The sequence below is a fragment of the Natrix helvetica genome, assembly GCF_964273705.1.
Source record: "Natrix helvetica genome assembly, chromosome: 11".
NCBI classification, from domain to species: domain Eukaryota; kingdom Metazoa; phylum Chordata; class Lepidosauria; order Squamata; family Natricidae; genus Natrix; species Natrix helvetica.
This window is the reverse complement of record NC_138562.1, coordinates 18744906-18768538: the sequence shown is the minus strand read 5'-3', so window position 1 is coordinate 18768538 and position 23633 is coordinate 18744906. Positions and strand designations below refer to the sequence as shown.

Here is a 23633-nt window from a genome sequence, read left to right as displayed (position 1 = left end):
TTGGAGGAAGCCCAGGGAACACCCCCTCCCTCTTTGCGGCATAGTCCTCCCCCCCCCAAACACACACACATTTTCCCCAGCTGCAAGCCATCCAGCGCAATGAAAATGTTTGCAGCCCAGAGACTCATTGGCTTCCCCAGTCAGCCTGGTCTCCTTGTTGGGAGAGACTACCTGACATTCCCTCCCTTCCTTGGGCAGACGGACTGCTTCACCTCTGATCTGGAGCCATTCTGTTTTTCCGTGGGGGGTTTTCCTGTCCTTAGGCCCATTTTTCTTCTAGGTAAACAAGCAGGGAGAGGGTGTTGAACCATCTCCTACTTTCCTGCAGCAGCCCGAAGGGATGAGCCGTTTCCTTGTTTGCTCAATTCTCCCTACGCCAAAAATGCCGCTCGCTCGGTCCCTGTTTTACAGCCCAGGCGTTGCGCAACACGCCACACGGCTCACCGGACCGACGTGAAGTTATCCCATTCGAAAAGGTGCGAACCATCAGGTTGGCCCCGAGCTCAATTTCGGGAAACGGAATAGAATTTGCCACTTTACAAAACTGCAGGCCGGCCGTCTTAACCCGTGTTTTGCTGATGAGGCTGTTACGTCTTTTAAGCCGAGGAGGCCCTTCGTTCCCTAATTAGTTAAGTGTTGCTTTTACTAGTAGGAGTAAACCCCGAGGTCAGGAAACGCCCAGACGGGAGGACAATCTGGAGGAAGTCGCCAGCCTCAATGACATCAGCCTGACTCAGGCCGGATCCACCAAAAGCCACACCAGAAGCTGCAAGAGATGCAGGACGAGGTCAACAGGCAGAGGTCCATCTCTACACCCTGAAGGCCTCCAATTTTTCCCATTGGGGTTTGGGGGGTTTGTACCCCAAGGAGGAGCCCTGCCAGGAGAGGGAAGAGGCTGCTGTTCCCAGCCTCTTCTCTGCTTTGGGAAAGTTTTCAGACTTGGGGGTTTGGAAAACTTTCTGGGGGAACTGTGGTCTTTTGTTGCGGGTCGCCTAGTGGCATTAATATTTGTGGGCGCCTGAATAAGGCCAGCTTAAAGGGCACTGAAAGGTCTCTTTGGGAGAAGGTCATTCTTCCATGCTGGAAAGGATCTGGCTGGCATCTGATTTTTCCAGAAATCGAAGGAAGTGTGAGGTCCCGTGGCAGTGAAGGAGAGTATCGAGTCCAGGTTTCCCAACCTTGGCCTTTGAAGATGGGTGGACTTCAACTCCCAGAATTCTGGAAGCCCACCCACGTTCAAGTGGCCAAGGTTGGGAATCAATCAATCAATCAGAAGAGAGCTGGAAGGGACCTTGGAGGTCTTCTAGTCCAACCCCCTGCCTAGGCAGGAAACCCTATACCGTTTCAGACACATGGCTATCCAACATCTTCTTAAAGATTTCCAGTGTTGGGGCATTCACAATTTCTGGAGGCAAGCTGTTCCACTGATTAATTGTTCTAACTGTCAGGAAATTTCTCCTCAGTTCTAAGTGGCTTCTCTCCTTGATTAGTTTCCACCCATTGCTTCTTGTCGTGCCCTCAGGTGCCTTGGAGAATAGTTTGACTCCCTCTTCTTTGTGGCAACCCCTGAGATATTGGAAGACTGCTATCATGTCCCCCCTAGTCCTTCTTTCCATTAAACTAGATATACCCAATTCCTGCAACCGTTCTTCATATGTTTTGGCCTCCTTGTTGCTCTTCTCTGCACTCTTTCCAGAGTCTCCACATCTTTTCTACATCGTGGCGACCAAAACTGGATGCAGGATTCCAAGTGTGGCCTTAACAAGGCCTTATAAAGTGGTATTAACACTTGACCTTCTCTTCTTTGATCTAGTCCAACAATCAAACCTTAATCCGGTCCAACTCCCTGTTCGGGGAAGGAATTAATAACTGCAGCCCCCAGACCTACGGCCACCCCTATCTAAGTCTTGGTTCCCAGACTGATAAAGATCCAAGCTACAGTTATGGCAAGCAATTGCAAACGACGTCCCCACCATCAGCGAAGGGAGACGCCTCCCCTCTGGGGCACTACGAGGCTGTGAGAAAAAGCCGAGGGGAGGATCCACCCTAACATGCAGGAGATATCTCATATATCGGAGCTCCCCTGAATACAGTTTGACTGCTGGCATCTTTGCACACCTGTCCAAAATATTTCGAGCTCACTGCAGTGGAGAGATTTCGCTCTAAATGAAGTCTAATCAAGAGTTTTCCCCTGCTTTCACCGGTCCTTTCCTGTTTTACCCGTGCAACAGGCAAAATGGACATGGAAGAGGTGGGAGACAGAGAAAATTCTCCAGACATGAGGCACCTTTGCCTCAATTGATGCTCTTAATTTCTCCTTGGAAAAGTTGAGAAAAAACAGGTGGAGAGAAACGCATTAGCGCTTTCTAAGGTCAGCTCCAATGAGGGAGGGGTGAGCCCAGTCCCTTCCCCAATTCCAGGCTGGGAAGGAAACACCTGCTGCTCTTATCACACCAGGAAGGGTGACCTGGGGGAGAGGGAGAGATGTCTTACTGCCAGCATACTTTACCAAGCCCCCGGCACTTGACATGAAAGGTAGATTTGGTCTGTGCATGGAGGCTCCTTTGATTGCATCACAAACAGCTCTTCTAAAAACAAAACAATAGTTTTGCAAAGGCATCCAAGAAAGAAGCCACCTGTTTGTTTAATGGGAATCTACACCCCCTGCAGCTCCCCCGCACTTCCCCCAGGGAGAAGTTAGCTCCTCTTCCAAGCAATCGATGGATGGGTTGCCTAAAAAACAAGCAAGTCCACTAACCAGATCATTTGGGGCAGTTAATCTCTCCTGCTCTCCAACTCTTCAGCCACTGCCCAGATAAGGTGACTCACGCAGGCTACCCATATGGCAGAATTCCCAGGAGCCGGTATTTCCTGGATGGCCCCAGCAAAGTTTCAAACTTTTTTTTACGTCCCTACCTGGAGAAGCAGCCATTGCCCCCGAGGCCTCCCTTCTTGGGGGGGGGGGGCATTCTCCTGGGACATATTTCATGTCTTTATTTTTGACTCCTCCAAAGGAGAAAAATGCCACCATCACCCACCCCACCCAAACAGATTCAGCTGCTCAGAAGTCAGGCAGAAGCCGCAGCCCCAATCACGAGATGGCCCAAAGATTGCTGATTATAACAGCACATTCCAAGGAAGGAAGGAAGGAGGGAGGGAAGGCAGGAGGGAGGGAGGGAAGGAAGGAGGGATGGAAGAACGAAGGAAGGCAGGAGGGAGGGAAGGAAGGAAAGATGGAAGAAGGAAGGAAGGTGGGAGGGAGGGAGGGAAGGAGCAAAGGAAGGAGGGAGGGAGGAAGGAAGGCAGGAAGGAAGGCAGGAAGGAGGGAAGGAAGGAGGGAGGGAAGGAAAGAAAGAAGAAAGGCAGGAAGGAGGGAAGGAAGGATGGAGGGAAGGAAGGAAAGAAGGAAGACAAGAGGGAGAGAAGGGAAGGGAAGGGAGGGAGGGAAGGGAAGGGAAGGAAAGGGAGGAAGGAAGGAAGGAAGGAAGGAAGGAAGGAAGGAAGGAAGGAAGGAAGGAAGGAAGGAAGGGGGACAGTGGTGCTGGAGGAAGAAAATTCCCAACATGCTGGCAAAGACATTTCTGGGAAGAAAAGAAAAGCATCTCCCACTCACCCCCAGCGTCCTCTGCACAAGGCCGCATTTCAGACCTCTCTCTTGGGGTGACTGCAATGAGCATGGGCACCCTCTCCCTTTCCCTTGTCTTGCTCCCAAATCTTGTCCCTGCTGGGCATCCAGTTGCCAATTTCAGGAGGAGAGAAGGTTTGGCATTACATCACGACGCAGACTCAATCCCTGCTGAAAACAACGGCACACCTCTGTCTGCACACCGCCCGTCACGCCAGCACAGGACCAACTCCGCCAGTTAGGCAAGCCTGGCGCCTCCGCCACCTCTGGGTCAGGATTCCCGGGCCTCTGTGGGACCTTCCAAAGTTCAGGCCCCTCTGGATCCCTTTGATCCCCCCAGGGTTTCCAGCAGAGCAGCCTCCCAGCAGCTGCCGCCGCCTTTCCCAAGGAAAGCACCAGCCAGATGTTTTTCCTTACCCGGTACGCTGACTCACACGTCCATCTTAGACTTTCTCCAGATGTGCTACACGGCCGTTCCCAGACACTCCGCCCCCCCAGCACAAGTCAGCAAACGGGTCACCTTCCCCAGGCTTTCAACGGGAAGCAAATCAGAACCGTCCCCCTTGGCCCAATGAGCCCCCCTCTGCAAAGTCTCCCCATGCACAGCAGAAGGAAGGGAGCAGCTGTGCTCAACCCCAACAATTGCACAAACATCCAAACGGACCCCTCTCTCTCTCTCTCTCTCTCTCTCTCTCTCTCTCTCACTCACTCACTTTCTGCGTGTCATTCTGTGTTCATTTCTTCCATCCTCCCATCAGGCAGACTGGCAGGAAACCCGAGACGAAGGCGGAGGAAAAGAGAAGAAAAGTTAAGAGCCCAGAGAAGAGGAAGGTTCTCTCTCTCCTTCTCTCCTCCCTCCCTCCCTCCCTCTCTTACTCTTTCTCTCCCCCCCCCCTCTCTCTCTCACACACACACACACCCTGCACTGCAGCAGAGTTCAGCCAGGCTCGGACACTGCAGTCGTCGTCCCCCCGAAGCCCCCTTACCTCTTCCAGTGGGACACCCCCCCCCCAAAGGATCAGCTCTTCAAGGCTCAGCCCAGGCCCGAGATGAGGCTTTGTCCCACGCCCCGAACGAACATTAAATCTGGAAGGCCAGCATTCTTCACCGCCGTAATTCCAGGCAAGCAAGTCACAACATTTCCTGCCAGCGAATGAGGGGAGGCCGCCACTGTCGGCCCTCTTGAGCGGGAATCGTGCATTACACAGCAAAACTTAAAGACTTGTGCAGGAACAAACACAGACACACAAACAAACATACACCCCTGCCCACCGCCTTCTCCTCTCCTGCCACGGACAAATCCTAGATCCAGCCTGCTAGGAGCAGTGGTCAGTTTTCCCGAAACCCCCATTGCCTGCTGTTGAATGCACGAGATATTTACAGCAGCAAGGAAGGAGAAAAAGGGGAGGGGGTTGCTTGGAAAAGCACAGGCATCTCCCCCCCCACACACACACCTGTGTCATTTGTGGGCATCCTCAGACATAAAGGGGTTTACTTTTCCACCCGGCAGTATTTCTTCTTCAGGAGTGGGGCTCCTGGCCCTGCCAAACCAACAGTGTGTGTGCATGGAGGCCCCCCCTCAAGATTTCTCCAGAGGCTCCGAGCGACCCCCCCGCAGTCCCATGCTCAGGGCTTCCATCGGCCAGAGAAGGGAGCCCCCTCTGCATGGCTCTTCCTAGCCCTGACCCAGAACTCAGCTGCTGCTTGGGGGGGGGGGTGAAAGACCAGGGCTGAGAGCCAAGCAGTTCACATATCACAACCCAGGATAGTGTCTGGCCTCCCTTCCGGCTCCAAGCCTTCCACCTGTCGTCCCCCCCCCCAAAGGCCACTTGTGGGGCTGAAGGGGTCCAGAGCAGCCTGAACCTAATGCCCTTCAGGGGCCGCTCCCCACCTGCCAGCCGGCCAAAATTTAAATCCAATTTTCTAGTCCCCAGCAAGAGAGGGGAAGAGAGTGGTCAACCATTTGTCCTATGTGGTGTAGGGTTTCCTGCCTGAACAGAGGGTTGGACTAGAAGACCTCCCAGGTCCCTTCCAACTCTGTGATTCTGGGTGGCTTTTCTGCGTCTGAGAGGTGGGGGAAAGCCCCTCCCCTCCTCTCTGATGTTGGGGTGGGGGAAATGGAGGGGAAGAAACCCCAGAAACCAATATAACAATCCCTGGTTGCTATATTGGTTACATAACCAATTATAACTAAGCATATGGAACCAGTCTAATAACCAATATATTGGTGGTTACATTAGTTATAACAACAACACTTAGAAGCCAGTGGAAAATTAATAGTTAAATTCCCTCCCCTGTGAGAGCGGCATCTCCCTTAGGAAGCAAGTCTCAGCAAGCAGTTGGAGGGAGGCTTGCCAGTCTGGGCACAGAAGGAGGGATGCCATCTCTCTCTCTCTCTCTCTCCCCCACACACATCTCTCTATCTCTATCTCTATCTCTCTATCTATCTCCCTCCCTCCCTCCCTCCCTCCCTCTCTCCCCCTGCCAAGGAGTTTTATTCTGATTATTCTGCCCCCACCTTTTAGGAGGATGGATTGACTGCATTACCCTGCCCACCCCCCAGCAGAGCCTGCTGGCAGACTGCTGTCTGGTTGGGGGGGGGACACTTGGGACAAAGTCACCTGAGGCTCCCGAGGACGGGTCTGGCATCAGCTGGCACCTCCCGCTCGGCACCTGAAAGAGCCAGCCAATTGGGGGAAGGCTATCGGAGGACACTCGCTGCTCCAGGGCATCCTTGGCAGCCACTCCGCTCACCTGGGTTCCCGGCGAGCGGAAAGAGTCCTCAGAAGGAAAACAGGTGAGGGGTGAATGGCCGGCCACATCAGTCTTCTGCCAGGAAGACGTCCTCTTCCTACCTCTCTTCCTGACCCCGAAAGAATCCAAGGCAGATGCCAGCTCAGCCCTTCACCTGCCTGAGTGGCAGAGCGGGCAGGCCTCTAATGCTTGCTTCAGGAGCCACAGAGAGGGTGAAGCCACAGCGAGAATCTGCCAGCCGTACGTCTCCGTCAGTTGGAAAACAGTCCATGCCAGCTTTCCTTGGAGACCTTCCTGCATGTCCTGTCTGCCCTTCTCTCCTCCTCTCGGCGGCTTCCTTTCAACCCAGAGGTCCCCAACCTATGCAGACTGGCGACGGAAGGAGGGGGGGTCAGAAGAGGGGATGGTTTCACACAAACAGTGGACAAGTGTGTGCACACTCCTTTTGCGTGAGTGGCAGGCACTTGCGCCTGCTGCTCTCACCAGTGGGGATGTGTGCGGGAGGGCGCTCACCCACCACCACTTCCCGGCGTATAAGACGACCCCCGATTTTTAAAATAATTTTTTGGGGGTTAAAAAGTCATCTTATACACTGGAAAATACGGTACCATCTTCCGTGTACATTATACATTTTTTAAAAAAGGTACATCCTTCGCAAAGGAGATGAAAACCCCTGATATTGCATTCAGCAGGGTGAGCTAACCCAGGGACACCTCCCTCCTTTGAGGAAGGCTGCGTTGTCATCCTGAAGCACAACACCGAAAGCATCGGCTGAGTAAAGGCAAGATCAGGCACATCCACATTGCTCCTGTTTCTGGTCTTTTAGATCAGCCATCCGCAACTCCTGGAGTAAAAAGTATTCTTGGGTGCTGCAAGACTCCGTTGCATCCAGCCCAGAATTTGGGGGGGACGGACGGACGGACTGCTGGGTTGTGATCCAGCCACACATTAGTCTGAACTCTTAATCCTTTGATGAGTATACATGTGATCGTGCCCAAATGATTATTACTGTATTTTTCAGATTATAAGACGCACCTTTTTCCCTCAAAAAAGAGGGTGAAAATCTGGGTGCGTCTTATACACCGAATAGAAGCATTTTTGGCCTCTCGAAACACCGGCCCCTTTCCAAAAATGGCCGTGCACAGCCTTTATAGAATGCTCCTTGGGGCTGGGGAGGACAGAAATGAGCAAAAAACGGCCTGCTTTTTCTCATTCTCCCCCCCCCCAAGCCCCCAGGAGCACTCTATAAGCCTCCTAAAGGCTATGTATACCCTTTTGTGACAAAAAATGGACCCATTTTTGCGAGGTTTTGGGAGGTCTGCAGAGTGCAAAAACGTTTTTTTTAATTTGCCTCTTCAAAATCTTGGTGCATCTTATACTCAAAAAAAATACGGTATTTGATTTTCAACTAGGGGGAAAACAGAGGAACAGGACTCTGCGGAACGAGAGGCAAACAACCTGAATCAGAAAAATAGGGGGGGGGGGTTCAGTCCATTTCTCTCGCATCCTGCCGATGTCGGCACGAGTACTGCCGCTTCCTCCTCCTCCTCCAATCAAATCCCTGCTGAAGGTGGTTTAGCCTGGGAAAGAGAAGCTACCCTTCCTAGCTCAAAGTTTTCCAAATGGGCAGATCCTCCTCGGCTTTGAATTCTGGGCCGTCGCAAAAGAGGCACTCAAGGAAAACGGGCCAAAGTTTCTCAATCAAGACGGAGGCAAGAAAATAGTGGGGGGACGACCCGCTCTTTCCTTGGGAAATGATTCCGCAGTGAAACTTGGCGGGGCCTTGCTAAGGACTCCAGTTTCCGTGATGCTGAAATCGGGAGCAAGTGGCTTTTGTTTGGCACGGTAAGAAGATCGGCTGCCCAGCTCCACACCCTGAAGCCCAAGGCAGAAGCTGGAAGAACCCAGATGGAAGTGGGGGGGACGACAACTGTGGAGGAACTTATGAGCAAGGCCGAAAAAAGCCACGCGGGAGCCAGCTCTGCCCCCGAACTAGGATTGCCTACAAAAATGAGAGGATGGGAAAACGGCCCCAGCATTCCTAAAAAGATGCCAGTTTGGTCTCCTTTGGCATCGCCTCCCCTGGCAGCCGCACCCTGGACCAGGAGAACCAGGGGAGGAGAAGGCTTCCACGTTCACCCGCCTGAACGTGTCTCAGCAGGCAGGGCCTCTCTGCCAGGGAAAATAGCTGCTTGCTTTCCTGCCCTCCGTTCCCTCCAGAGCTACGGGGGAAGGCTGGGGGAGGAGGGGAGGGAAGGGGAGGGCGCTCGTCTCGCAAAAGGTGACACAGCAGTTTTGTTGAATGGAGGAGAGGGCCATGCAGCAGCAGCTGCTGCCCTGGCTTTTCTCCACCTCTCCAAGCATGCAGGGAGACCAGGATGGTGGGGATTTCTTGCCCTTGGGTGGAAAATACTGCAAATTTCGATCTGGGATGGAAAGAAGTCTCGCATTCTCTTCTGAACCCTGCAGGGAGCAAAAGATCTATTCCCAAGATCTCCTGGGCAACGAACAGGGTGGGAGAGCAGGGTGGGAAGCCCGCAAAAAGCAACGAGAATGAAGACAGCGGAGTTGGAATAAAAGAAGAAGCCGGGAGTGGTAAGAAGAGACCAGAGGAAGCAAAAAAAAAAAGGCTTTAAACTAATTCATCATCAAGGATGAAAAGTAGCTGACTCTACCACCACCCCTCTGCCAAAATAAACGGATTTATTCCTAAGCATCCGGAAGTCACAAGGGAAGGAACCCTGCATGGGCCAGCTCTGTGTGTCTTTGTTAGGAGCGCATCCCCCAAATCATTTAGAGCTTTTGATTTTGAATCATCCAAGACCGAGATGAGCGGCTTGGAAGGTGGCCTTGACTGTATGGGGAGGTATCCAACTGGGGTCAATGCTGCCGAGGAAGGCAGGGCCATGCTCCTGTTACACCGGTGCACATTTCATGTTAAAACAGTGTTGAGCTTGTGGTTGGGCTTCCACATGAAATGCACCTGATTCCCACCTTCAGATGATGGGAGACACAAGGCTACTGTGACCTCCATTATGCTGAGGGCTGGAGCCAAACTCCACCCTTGGAGGATCTGGTGAATCCTCTCTCCATATCTTCTCCTTCCATCTGTGGGGCCAAAGCCCAGGGAGCACGGCATCCAAGCCTTCTCCAGCTACTTCCCGTCTTCTGGCTGCCCTCCCAGACCCGCCGGCCATTCGGAGGCAGAGGAGGCATGCCAGTGACTCAGAGCTAAATTTAAGCTTCGCCTCTTGCTTTGTGGAGTTTTGCGGCATCAGGAAATGAATGGGTCGACGCCAGTTATTATAAGCTGCGGGCCAGACGGGGTCTCTATTGTCTTCAGGTGATGCTTTCAGCCCTACAATTCTGAAATGCTCAGAATCGGTAAAAGCAGCTCTGACAATCTTTCCGTTTTGGGTCAGAGTGCTTTTTCTGCCTTCTTTCTGGTCTCTTCTTTGACAATCGTCGGCCTCTTTGTCATTATTATCCTTGTGTTTTGCGATGGTGGCACAGGAATCCTGGGAGCTGCTGACGTCCACAGGTGGTTCAATCACCACAGTTGTGTCCCCCCCATCCCAGTCTAGACTAATCCAGCACAGAATGGAGGAAACAGCCACCTTTGGAATCCAGACACAGGAAAACAGAGCTGGGACCAACTTCAGGCCGAGACAAAACAAGATGAAACGAGGGAATAAAAGCCCTTTTCCGAAAGGAAAACAAATCCCTTCATGCAGATGGAATTCACCTCTCCCTTCCTGGGCTGGCAACCAGGGAAGGTGAGTCTGTCATCCTCAGAGGATTTTACCTGCAGGCTCAAGTGGGGAAGCCCAGATTCCCATCTCACCTGGGATACAAAGAGACCAAAATGCAGCCTTCTCGTTTTTTTTCTCTAACGAAGCTGGGCTTCTTTCTTAAGAGTCACGCGCTCCAAATTTTATCTACAGCAACAGCAGCGTTTTCCTAAGGAGAATATGATTTCTTTCAAGAGCCGTCGATAAACCTAACCAGATGCACTAACCCTAACCGTAACCCAATGGCTACCCAAGAATTCTCCCCACTGGGATAGATCTCAAAAACGCCAGGTGACCTCCAACCACGTCCCATTCCAAGCAGGGAAATTGCTCCAGACTTTTTCAAAACAAAGCTTGCGTTTCCCCCAGAGGCTACCTGAAAGCATTTCTCTTTGAGCGTTACTGGCTTGCAAGATGAATCCCCCACCTACCAGACACCCCCACCCCCCTGGCAAGGGAACCCCTTTGCTTCTGCAGCATTCCGGGCTCCCCGTGTTGAATGCTACGGACTTAACCCTGGGAGAAATGTCTTCCCATTATCCCGCATTCAGCCACTCTGCCCAAAAACAAAGTCTCAGCGAGACTAAAGAGGAGAAAACCAGGTGATATTCACAGACATTTACCTGGATCTTCCTAAAACGGAACCAGCTGGGGCTCAGTGTGGGTTTCTTGGCCTGGAAGAGGGCTGGCTTCTCCTGGGGACTTTTAAGTCTGCCCTGTTCCAAATTCTCTGCCGGTATGGAAATGAGATGTAAGCCTCTCCTTCTGTTAAGAGGCAAAGATGTGCTGCTTTTCCTACAGCCCCCATCTGGGTGTGGCTCAGACTCCAGTGAGGCCAAAACAACCATTATGTTCCCCAAAGACTGAAGCCTGGCGACCTTTATTTATAGATCCACCTCGTGGATATTTAGGGGAAATGACCTCATAGCTTTGGTTTTTTTTTTTTTTAAATGCAATAACACATCCAGGACTACAATAAGAAGTCCATTGGCATTCCACCCAGTCTGGACTGGCAGGCGGTTTGGGGGTGTTATCTTGGAAGCAGCCCCACCCTGCTAGTCCTCTTTCAAAGCCGAGCAAAAAATGGTCCTTCTTCCACCTGAAGCCATGTGGATGTACAGGTGCAGGAGGTATAAAACGCAAAGAGGGCAACCGTTGATTTTCAATTCTGCATCAGAGCCATGTTTAAATCCCTTCTCGGACCACGCTAGCCAAATGGACAGGGGCCTCTGCGGATTCAGAGCTGGAAGGGGAGCGAAACGGCCACTTCTTCAGAAAAGCAACACTGTGCACCAAAAGAGGATACACACCAGTTGTGCATGACCCAGGCAGACCAGCCGTTGCAAATGCCACACCGGATGTCCTTCTGGATCGGTCAGCTCTAGATTCACGGGTATTAAAAACCACCACCACCACAACAATCACCTTTCCGACTTGCTTCTCGTGGAAATCAACGTTTCCTCTGGCTTGCCTATAAAATGCCCTCTCCGCTTCTTTTGCGACACGTCAAGCGTTTGAGGGAAACAACCGGGGGGATGCCCGTCTGCATCTCCGTGTTTTGACTGGAGCTTTGTGGGGAGCAGTTCAACGTGTCTGGGAAATGCCAGGGGACGAAAGGCTCTCGGGAGGCCCAACTCTGAGCGGGAGTCTTGGCCCCGGAGGTGGCGCTCGGTGGCCTCTTGAGGAGTTTTTCAGCTGCCTGAAGAGTCACTTCCCAGAATGAGCTCAGCATTTGTGCATTTCGAGAAAGGAATGCAAGCAGGAAGCCAGATCAAAGGTGGAGGTCATGTCTGAAACCACAGCAAAAGGAGTTTCTGGACAAGCCATTAAAGGTAGCGGCCAAGGCTCTCGTAGGGGAGAAAAGGCCTCTTCCGAACCAGGAGCTCTAAGTGAGGAAGCTCGCTCTACCCAAAGACCACAGGGGGCTGCGATCCTGATGAATGCATCCCCCAAGGCTCCCCACAGAGGCCTGTGGGGGTCACTCAGTCCTGGTGCGGCAAAGTGAGACCCACAAAACATCTGCTAGGGCAGAGCAGCTGCCTCCCGGGCCCATTCATGGCCGCTTGGGATTATTTGGGGGCACTTGGAAGTTGGTCTCCCTTGAATCGGCCGAATCTGGGAACTTGGCTGTTGTTGTTTCCCCACCCCGCCCCAAAAGGCAAGCAACAAGCTTCACAGTCCCTGGATTTCTCTCATCTTAAGCACAGGACTGGAAAAGGTTTGTTTTAATAGGAAAGAAAGAATGAATAAAAAGTAGCAAAGTGAAGCTTTGATGTAAGGATGAGGAGAGAATACAAGTGCTACACTGTAGATAGAAAAAAATATATCCATTTGGCTTCCTATACAGAAGCAACATTTCCTTTTTTGGATACTTCTCTTGCTTTTTGAATGGGTAATTCTGATTTTTGTGGTTAACCTGTCATTTTTAGGGTGTCGATTCTGTTTGTCCTCTACGATTCCATTCATGTTTATTTATTTGATTTCACTACGATGTTAATAAACCAGCCCAGAGTCATTTAGGTGAGAAGGGCCGTTTGGAAATTTAACAAATAAAATATTGGTGTTCTGAAACGTGGACGTTTTGAGTTCGCACTCTAGACTTGGAAGTGTGCGCAATGCAACCGAGAGCCATGTGGCTGTTCTCTTTTGCACACAAGTGTGTCCCCAGCAGCTGTTGGCAACATTTGTCGTAGGGAAGAAAGAGACTTGTGCTTTGTGTGAACACTTGTGGTGAGGGGCCTGGGGTCTTCGGGGCATCTCTCCTCCCCTATGGGGTTGAGGACTTAAAAAGAACCTGTCTTGACAACTGCTGTGGGGGAGGCTAATAATGTCCACCAGGCTGCTGGGAGGAGGGAGGCTTTGGACAGATGCAATGCAAAGCTCCTGAAAATAAATTCCACCAAGCCTTTGGTTTCAAATCGCACTCCATTGAAGAGAAGAAAGGAGGCAGGCATACTAAAGGAGGACTTTGTTTAATTGGTATTTCACCTGGGGAGAACAATGTGCGCAGGCCCATCCATATTGGCTGCAATCTCCTGACCGTTTTGTTTTTTCTTGCAAAATTCAGCCCTTATCACTGACTTACACCTGCAAGCTGCCCATTTGGAGTGATAACCGCTTTCCAAATTTAGTGAGGTTAGGATCACGCCTTGCCTACGAGCGCCGTATCGTTTTGAAAAGGGGGCCGGTTTCAAGCAATTCAACTCCTACAATTTCAGAAATAATGTTCAGGGTCTACATTTATGACCAGGGCAGAGCAAAAAAATAAAACAATTTTTTTTTAAGACAAACATGCCCATTTACCATAAAAGAGAGCTGAGTTTGCATCCTTGGAGGACACTTTCTCCCATCACTTGCATGGTCTGTGGCTGGCTCAGCTGACTACAATGTTCATATCCTGCCCCCCCCCCCAATTCCCCCCTCCTCCGTTCTGCCAGCTGCTGCATCCGTCAGCTCTGGCAGACCTGCCGTGCTAAGAGGACAGGAAGAGACGTTGAAATAAACCTCCCTTCACCTCCTTTCTCAGGAACTCTTCAGCCCTTGCAAAGTGAATTCCGTGCCCAATCAAAGTGCCAGTTAAAATGTACTACAAACACACTTTCTACACACCCTCCATCACAACTGCCATTTAAGCCAAGGAAAGATCTATTATTGGTGTCCTGCTAACTTCCCATAGTCCAAGAAGTATACCCTAATATCCAGTAGGTGAAATGTCAGAGATAACAGGAAATCCAGCATGTCTGCAGTGGAGGGAGAATGAAAGTGAGTTGCAAAAACATGTTTGAGATTATGCTGTTGCATTAACAACAGCAAAGGAAGTGGAGGTTTTTTTTTTTTTGTTTTTTGTGGCTGCTGGCTGCCAAATGTAGCATCTAGCAGAAATCTGCCTTTTCATCATCTGCTGAAACCGGCCCCTCCCAAGATTGGCTGGACTACAATTCCCATCGCAACTAGAGGCAGAGGGGAAGGAAATTCCCTTCTTGGGTTCATACCCTAAGCATTGTGGATTGAGGAGTTCTTTCAGAGAAAGTTGGAAAATGCAGATGTTGCCAACCATGCAATGGATGGATGGATGGATGGATGGATGGATGGATGGAAGGAAGGAAGGAAGGAAGGAAGGAAGGAAGGAAGGAAGGAAGAAAACAAACCAAGGTGAGTATTTCTATAAAACTGTGAACGGAAACAATTTAAATCAGGGGTATCCAAACTTGGAAACTTTAAGACTTGTGAATTTCAACTCTCAGAATTCCCCAGCCAGCTAGGTAAACCTACTGGGTGAAGTACCTGGCTTACTTCGGGTTTTTCCCCTTGCCTTTTCCCCAACTTGTGGTTTTTGTAATGTCTCACCTCTCAAGAGAAATCAAAAAATAAATCTGTGTTGTTGTGCCATCTTGATTAGCCTTTACCAGGACATTATTCAGGTGGCTGGTGAATGAGCAGACACGTCTACAATAGCATTTTGAGCCGTAAGTGGGATACGAGCAAGGGATACATTATTTGAGAGATGGAAGATAGCTAAGACCGCTCACTCTAAAAATAACCCACCCTGTGGTATTTTCAGAGACTCTCCTAAAACATCTGCAAGATCAAACTCAGCCTTAACTGCATTTCTAACATCCCCAAATATTCCACATCTGCTTTACATCAGCAAGGAATGAGGAACTATATAAAAACAAGCATCTCTGCTTTGGAAATGTTGCAGTAATCACAAGGCGGAAGAACTAGGGGGAAGGCGCTTTAGGTACCGAGTCAGAAGTCATTCTGGCAAATAAGCATTTTTTACAGCCATGTTTCCTAAAAACACAAATACAGCACTCTTCAAATAATAAAGTAAGCAATTTGTCAGATGGGTCTCTGAGCTGTCTACAATCTTCCACAAGTTTCTTGGAAGTAAATCTCGCTGCATTTCAGAGCCTTACTCACGAGGAATATATAGGACTGCACTGACAGATTTCCAGCAGAATAAAAAAAATGGTCAGCCAGGTAAGGGGCAGAGAAATAACCCCGAATTGACGAGGAAGGGAGACTAGCATGCCAGGAAGGGGACCAGGCGGGCAGCTTCTTAGGGCCTCCTGGACCTGTCATCAGAAAAGGGCAGCAGAAAGTTTCCTCCCAGAAGATACAAGGCAACCCAACTGCAATTCAACATTTACAGCATCATTTTAAGCCCATCATGTGTCCCACCTTTACTCTGACGTTTTTTCTAACCAGGTGCAAAGGGTGAGATTTTTTTCCAGGGCTACCTCATATTTTTTTTCTGTTACGCAAATGACTTCAGCCACAATGCTCGCTCATGTGTGCCTCTGACTTTCTCAGAGCAATAGCTGTGACAACCAAGATCCTCTCTGAAGCTGCATACCTTCCCTGGGATCACACATCAAACCGCACCACTGTTGGCTGAATAAACCACCATCGGCTGAGCTCATGCATCGTGTTCAGTCATAAGACAAGGGGTGCAAACGGCTAGGGCTGGGCTTGCCCCCACCCCCACCCCGATTCAAATGGACAGGGCAGCTTGGAAGCCAATTCTACCATGTTGGCCCCTCCCAAACTCTTCCTCCACCGAAGGTAACTTTACCAGGCTTGTTTGCAAGTAAAAGCCATTCCTGGTAGATGAATCGTGGTCCCTCCAGCACCACCCAAAGTTTCTTTAGGTGCCAGGCATTCTCAGCCTCCCACAAGAGGCTCCTATGTGCCCAGCATGCTTTTCTGAAGGCCAAAAGTTCTAACATTCACCCCCCAAAATCTAACATTCAGCAAGTTTATCCTGTTCCCCAAATGAGGTCTGCAGGAGGAGAGCTGAAGCTAGCGAAAGTTCATGAGGACCGGCAGCCCCGTTGCAGGCTAATTTTATTAAAAGGCAGCACTTTTATGGAAGCTCCTTTTAATGGAATTGGTTAGCCTGCTGTGTGGCTGCCAGAATCCTCGTCATTCAGAAAGTTGGACTTTGGGTGTGTTCCAACTCTTTCTCCTTCCCTGGCCACCTTTCACAGCCTCCCAGGGGCTCAGGCTAAGCACCCATCATCCCCAGCCGGTTGGCAGGATTGCCCTTGTAGTCTAGCCCATCCGGAGGGAGCCATGCGGGAAGCAGGGAGCAGTACTCCCACATCCTTTTTTAAATCAAACACATTTGATTAAAAAAAAAAACAGCCATCCAAATCCCCTTTTGAAAAATGTCCTGTGTTTTGTTTCTCATGCCAAGCTCTCCCCGATGAAGCCACTTCGAGAAGGTAAATTTGGAGGCGTCCCTTGCACTGAACAGCCTTTTCTTTTTCATCCACAGAAAAGAATAAAAACAGGAAGCACCGTTTGGGGCAATACCCTCACATTCCACAAGGATTGTGCAATATATTAACCGTTGTCCTTCGACCCCGCTTGCTTCAGTAGTTATCGATAATATTTTTAGGGAAGGGGAATATCTTAAGGGGAGAGAGAGTAAAACCAGAAATCCAATTTACTGAAGTTAAGTTTTTCTCTCTACTAAAGGAGAAGATTTGACTTTAGTTTTTGGAGCCAGGAGGCAGCTCGGCTGCAGCTGTGTCTGGAGAGCCCAAGCGGTCCTAACTCCCACCCACTCCTTAAATGCTTTGGCTCTGAAGCCCACTTCTGAAACTCTGCAACTTCAGGGAAGCTTCAGCAGGCACGGAGCCAAAAAGAGAGGAGAGAAATGGTTTGTAAGCTGCCCAGAGTCATAAATGTAAGACGGGCAGTTATATAAATTGGAATAGTAAATAAAATAAAATGAAAGGAGCTACCGGAGAAACCTCATTGGGCCAAATGCTCGGGGCCGCCTCCCCCTGCTTCTTGGTACATTCATTGTGTCTGTCTGGGGTGCCTGCCTTTCCCACTGGTTCCCCCCCCTCTGCTGCCCCCCCCCACAGAAGCCCTCCCCCCTCTTCTGGAGAATGCCACCCTTCTCTAGCCAGGCTCAATGGGAGGTCTATGGGAGGGCTTGACCTGGGCAACTTCCAGATCAGTCTGAATCAACCCATTGAAGAAGATGCCCTGGAGATGGGAGGGGATGTCTCCCCCTCCCCAAAGCCAGCAAGGGTTCAGCCCTGACCCTTGAACCAGAAGTAGGGCTTCCAGCATCAAAAAAAGAGGAGGGGATTCATCAGAGCAGTGATTCTCCACCTCAGCAACTGTAAGACACAGAGGACTTCACTCCCCCAAATCCCCCAGGCTAGATAGCTGAGGATACCCCATAGCCGGCTGGGGAATTCTGGGAGTTGAAGTCCACAGTTATCTAGGCTGAGAAAGTCAGCATCAGAGTCACAAAAATGGAGCCTGGGTGGGGGCCACTGGCCCACCTTTTTCCCTCCACCCCCAAGAAGAGCTAAGTGGACACACCCAACTCCAGGCAGTGCTGCAGAAATCCCACACAAGAGCCTCCAACTTTGAGCGGGTCCTTCAGCTTCCTGGAGCTTTGTCACTACTGAAGTTCTTTGGGGTGATGGGGGGGGGGGGCGCAGTTTTGCACACCCACGGAAAGGATTCTGGGTGTAGACAAACCTCTCAGGGAGCCAGGCTTTTGTTCCAGGGATGAGGGTCACCCCAGGCCTGAATGCAATGCCAGCAGGCACAGGAGCCCTGAGGTTGGGGTGAGAGAGAGAGAGAGAGAGAGGGAGGGAGGGAGGGAGGGAGGGAGGGAGAGAGAGAGAGAGAGAGAGAGAAGGAAGATTCCTTTTGGATCCTTTACCACCTCCGGATGACTGGGAATCAGAGGGGTACAATTGGGGCATCCTTTGCCAAGGTGGGTTTTGGAAAGCAACGTGCTTTGTGGGGGGGAAGGGGGGGAGACCAACCGGGTTTTCTGCTCCTCCCTTTGGCCTGACGGGCAACCCAGATGCCAGAGCCCCGGACTGAGCCATCCCCCGGGGCCTCGAGCCAAGAGAGGCCAGCGGCTCCGCGTCTTTGGCGCCGGGTGGGGCCGGGGGACCCACGTGCAGAGGCCCGAGTGAAAGGGGAAGCCCGGTGCATGCAGACCCACCCCACCCCCATCCCCTCCGGCTAAGCGGGTTTGAAAGGGCTCCCCAGCTTCGGGAAGCCGGGCGCCAAGCGGTCCCCCATCAGCCCGCACAAACATCCCCCAAAGCCACTTGGCGCTTTCGCGAGGAACCGGCAGCCCCGCTAGAAACTTCCGAACTGCCCACCCGAGTTTTCCCCAGCACCCGCGGGGAGGATGGGGCCAGACGGCGACGGCCGAGACAGGCCGGGACCGAGGAAGAGCCCCACAGATGCCCGGGGAGAGAGGGACACCCGGGCGGGCCTTCTCTGGGTCCCGGCCTCCCCCCGCAGCCCGCGCGCCCCAGCGGCCGCCTGCAGCCAGCGCCGCCTGAGGATCTGGCTGGCAGGGGCCCTTTGGGCAAAGGTAGACTGCCCCTCCGACTGGAGGCTCCCCAGAAGCTGCGCCCCGCTCCCTCCGGAGCCCTCGGGCTGAGCCGGGACTGGCGGGGCTCCTCTTCCCATCGCCCGCCCGGATCCCCCCGCCCGCGGCCGGAGCCCCCCGCCCCGCCGCTGCGCCACTCACGGCTCGGCCGCTCCGCCCTCTGGCTTGCTCGCCCGCTGCTCGCTCGCCCGCCGCGGCTCTCCGCTCCGGCTGGCACCGCGCGCCACCCCGTCCCCGCCCCGCCCCGCCTCGCCCGCCCGGTGCCATTGGCCGAGCCACCGCCCGTCAAGGCCGGGGGAGGGCGTTGGGAGAGGGAGCAACCTCCCAATCCCCCCCTATGCTTGGGGCAGGGGGGTTGGCTGCTGCGCCGACTGAGCTGCTCTGCCGCGGGAGCGATGGGTCCGGGGTGGGGAGGGGTCCTGCCGCCTGGGCTGGAGGGGGTAACCCGAGTGGCCTGGGGGACGTGACTACCCAACTGGGGGGCTCGACCCAGCTGAGCGGGGGCGCTTTGGAGTCTCTGGGGGCGCTTTGGGCTCACCCCGGACGCCTCTCTTCCGATGCCAGGGCTGTCCGCGATGCTGGCAGGTTTCCCTCCCCCCAGTTGGCCCAGCGGGTGCCAGGAGAGGGTGAGGAGGGGTCTTCCCCCCCAGCGCTGCCCTCCCCCTCCTAGGAAGGGCCGGGGCTGCTTTGAAGCCCCTCTGGGTTTCCCATCCCTGCGCTCCTCCGAGCCGGCTTTGTTCGTCCACTTTGCGCCCTCTTCTCTTCCCCCTTTCTTATCCAAGCGCAAAAAGTCCTGGTTCAGCAGCTCACTCACCAAGATGGGGTCCATCCATGGTTAGCAAACTGACCCAAAGGAATTCTTCTAGGGAAAATATTGTCTCCGGGAGCCAAAACTGGTGGCCAGCATCAGTAGATGCCCCTTGTTGCCAAAAGAGCTTTCCAGCACACCAATGTTGGTTGGCATTGAATGCTGGCTTAAGCAGGCCATAGCTCCACCCGCCTTCAAGGTGGCATCTATTTCTCCTTCCAAATCAATCCATTCCAGGATGAGGTCCTTATGGACTGTCCCTCACAGTATCTCTCTCTCTCTCTCTCTATTTGTAAAAGCAAGAAGCAAGTTTTAAACCTCCCCAAGCCAGAAATAAGCATAACTCAGGGGTGTCCAAACTTGGGAACTTTAATTCTGGGAGTTGAAGTCCACAAGTCTTAAAGTTCCCAAGTTTGGACACCCCTGGCATAACTGGAACCTAAAATGACCAAGAAGAGCTGCCTTATTTTGGTCCAAGTCCAGCGTTCAAAGACCCTAAAAAAATGAATGACGCTAGGAATAATGGCTGGAGGTCCTAGAATGGCTGGTCTAGTGGTGGAAGCATCAAGTTAGAAATGGGAGATGTGAGTTCTAGCCCTAGGCGTGAAAAACCAACCCACTCAGCCAACCCACCTCACAGGGTTGTTGTCGTGGATAAAACAGGAGGAGGGGAAAAAGGATTAGATACACTCACCATCTCAAGTTGCTTATAAGAGATTTTAAAAAGCTCCTTTGAAAAAGTTAGCCAGGGGCATCCTAGGTAGACCACCCCCAAGGAAGATAACTTTATTGAAAGGTAGAAGTGTGGTAAAGTTTTGGAAATATTGGGTTTGGTAGCCAAGCAAAGGATCACGGATTTTGCACGCTGAGAAATGTTTTTCGCCATGAGTGCCAGAGCCTGGCAAGACCACCACAGGACTCTGTCTCTCAGCGCCTGGTCTCCGCCCGAGAGATGCAGAGCTGCGGAGCAAACAATCCCGGCCTGCAAAGCCAGATTGGTCAGCTGCTTTTCTGAAGGAAGATCTGACTGAAGTGGGCTCTGCAGAATTGGGAAGTTGGTTACCGTTTTTTAACTTCCCTCCGGTAAACGCAACCTCAGGGCCAATGTTATTTTCTGCTCAAGGGGGACTTCCAGTCTACCTGGAAGCTTAATGGACGCTAAAATAACCTCTCTTTTTTTGTAAAAGGTTTTTTTTAGTTTTCCTTTCAAATTCACTCTTAGATATACATTCCTATAATTGTTATTTAATGTAAAATGAACTTTCTGTGCATGCAAAACACAGGGGCCATCGGCTGACTCTGCTCTCAACACACAACAAACCAAAGCAAATATCTCCTTTATTTATTTAAAAGTATTGGATGCCAACCCCAGTGGATGCCGCGAACGGTAGAAAAGTAGAGGAAACGTAAAAACGGCTAGAAGAGTTAAATCAAGCAGGTGGCCCAGGCTAAAAATGAAACCAAACCTCTCTGATAGTCCTTCATCGCTGGTCCCTCGGAGCTTCGGCGAGCTGCAGATCCAGCAGACCTGGAGATTCCCAGGTGCTCCACCATTTCCCTCTCTCCCATTTGCAAGTCTTAAAGTTGTCAAGTTACAAGACCCTTGCACCCCTAAAAAAAAAAACAGGGGTGTTCAAACTTGACAGCTTTAAGGCTTGTGGTCTTCAACTCCCAGAATTCCTCCTCCAGCCATGTTGGCTCAGGAACTCTAGCATTGAAGTGTGCAAGTCTTAAAGCTGTCAAGTTACAAGACCCTTGCACCCCTAACCCTTTAGAAAAAAAAACCAGGGGTGTTCAAAGTTGACAGCTTTAAGGCTTGTGGACTTCAACTCCCAGAATTCCTCCTCTTGCTCTTCATCTTGATGATGTGCGGGTGGGCTGGGGGATGGAGCTGGAACCGGTTCTAAACGGCACGGTAGATTTGTGGAACCTCTTCTATAGAAGAGGTTAGAACTGGCAGGAACCCACCCCTGTTAAAAAGACACATCAAGGTGGTAGCTACAACAGTCTGATACACCCAAAAACCAGGGAGCGTCTTTATGCCAGCATTGTGACTGCCATCTTGACTATACACTACTGGCAGCACCTTGGTGCCCCTGAGGGTGCAAAGCCATGCTGCGTGTGTTGTGTGTGTGTGTGTACACTAGACAGAGGAATTCCTAGCATTCCAGGCCAAAAACAGATTTCATGCCATCAAACATCTTTTGTTCCTGGAAACAAGCATTGGGGTTTCCTCTCTTCTAACGCCACATGAGTCCCTCGGCAGCTGTCCGAGCCGGAGCTGGTGGCAGGCTGAGAGCCGCTTGCTCAGCAGCTGTTGGTGGAGGGACAGAATATCCAGGCTCAGGGAGGGGGAACGTGGGGCCCTCTGGGTACCCAGGTGAATGAAAAAAGTTCAAAGCAGTAGCCGAGAAAATGTGGCCAGGGGAAATATTGGCCAAAGATACCCTCCAAGTTCTCGACTGGAGACCAAGGCTGGGGTGAAGAGGGGTTGGAGGCCAGGGGCAGCTGTGGAAGGGTTTAAAAAGTCCAACTGCCATCTTAAAAGTGCTTTTAAACATTTTTATAATATTTTTTTATTGTCTTACACACCATTTTAAGTATACATTCACCTAATTGTTATTCTTCTTGACATTTGTCATTCTTGTACATTTGTTATTTCATTTGATAGGTTATAATATACAGTTTTGGTTGTTTTATTTACCGTCCCCTCCTCCTGTTGTAACGCCATCTTATTTTTCCTTTCTTTCCTTCCTCCTCTCCTTCCCCTTCCTTCTTCCCTTTCCTCTCCCGTACTCCTATTCTTCCCCTTCCTACCCTCTCTCCTTCTCTTTCTCTCCCTTCCACCCTCCTCTCCTTCCCCTTCCTTCTTCCCTTACCTCTCCCCTACTCCTACTCTTCCTCTCCCCCTTCCTACCCTCTCTCCTTCTCTTTCTCTCCCTTCCATCCTCCTCTCCTTCCCCTTCCTTCTTCCCTTACCTCTCCCGTACTCCTATTCTTCCCCTTCCTACCCTCTCTCCTTCTCTTTCTCTCCCTTCCACCCTCCTCTCCTTCCCCTTCCTTCTTCCCTTACCTCTCCCCTACTCCTACTCTTCCTCTCCCCCTTCCTACCCTCTCTCCTTCTCTTTCTCTCCCTTCCATCCTCCTCTCCTTCCCCTTCCTTCTTTCCTTACCTCTCCCCTACTCCTACTCTTCCTCTCCCCCTTCCTACCCTCTCTCCTTCTCTTTCTCTCCCTTCCACCCTCCTCTCCTTACCTCTTTCTCCTTTCCCTCCTTTTCCTCTTTTAAACAGTTTTTTAAGTGTTTTTAGTAAGAAAAAAACCCAGCAATGCTACAAAAATAACCCACCAGGAGCAATAAAACAGTAACCCAAAATGGCCCTGCTGGAAATGGGGATCGAAGAAGAGAAATCTCAACCAATGAGGACAAATACTAAGATCAATTATTAAAAAGAGATTAGGAACCAATAAAGGAGTTTTGCATTTGGGCTTTAAGGCAATCTGTACATATTTTCTCTTGGTGATTTGTAGAACAGTTAAGTCCTACACTAATATTAGCCAGCTGGAAGTCATGTTTGAGCATCGTCTTTCTTAAACATGGAAGGGAGGCAAAGGGTTCTAAGTTTAAGCAGAAATGAAAATATAGCTTGTGTTGTTTTTTTTCTGGAGTCGCATAATTGCAAGTTCATTTCCTCCAAACTGAGGAGCTATGACTTTATCTAGGGCTCCCCTACACACACACACACACACACACACACACACACACACACACACAAATACAGCACTGGCACATTGTAGCAGAAGGCTCAAATTCCCTGTTGCAGCCCACCCCCGATCACGAGTCCGGCAAACAATGGCCAGCATCAGCTAATCACTTTTTAGGCTTTTCCACCGCAGGGGGAAAAACTTGATTTCTGCTCCTCCCTGTACAATGGGGTTGATATGGTTAGTAGGGGGAGTGGAGGATGAGGTGATCTTTGACCCCTTTCTTTGAATTAAGGCTGACTTCTGCCTTTGCAAAGGCTGATAGTACAGTATCAAATCACCTTCCCCATCTGATTTGTGTCGCAGCCCTTCCCACTTCCTGGGGCCTCAAGAAATGTACTTAAAAGGTGATGAAAAGGGACCAAAGTTGGAGGATGTGGTTTGGGTGCTTTCTACACCCCCTCCTCCCCTCCCCAAAGAACATTGCCCAACGGCTGTGTTAGCAGCTCAAGAGAGAGGGAGAAAATATGAATAAAGCGAGTGATATGCAAAGTTAAAGGCG

General features: G+C 51.1%; 1 protein-coding gene across 3 annotated transcripts in view; it reads right to left on the bottom strand.

The window, feature by feature from the left end:
• Window positions 1-18788, bottom strand: part of PLS3 (plastin 3) — a 35023-nt gene extending 16235 nt beyond the window's left edge. Inside the window, exon 1 of one of the 3 annotated variants that reach the window (XM_081964169.1) lies at window positions 18701-18788. The gene's annotated coding sequence lies outside the window, so the exon portion shown is untranslated. Of the gene's footprint in view, window positions 1-4611; window positions 4751-10793; window positions 10982-18700 lie in introns of those variants that run through there. The other 2 variants (XM_081964171.1, XM_081964170.1) reach the window with 2 other exon arrangements.
• Between the last annotated feature and the right edge of the window lie 4845 nt (window positions 18789-23633).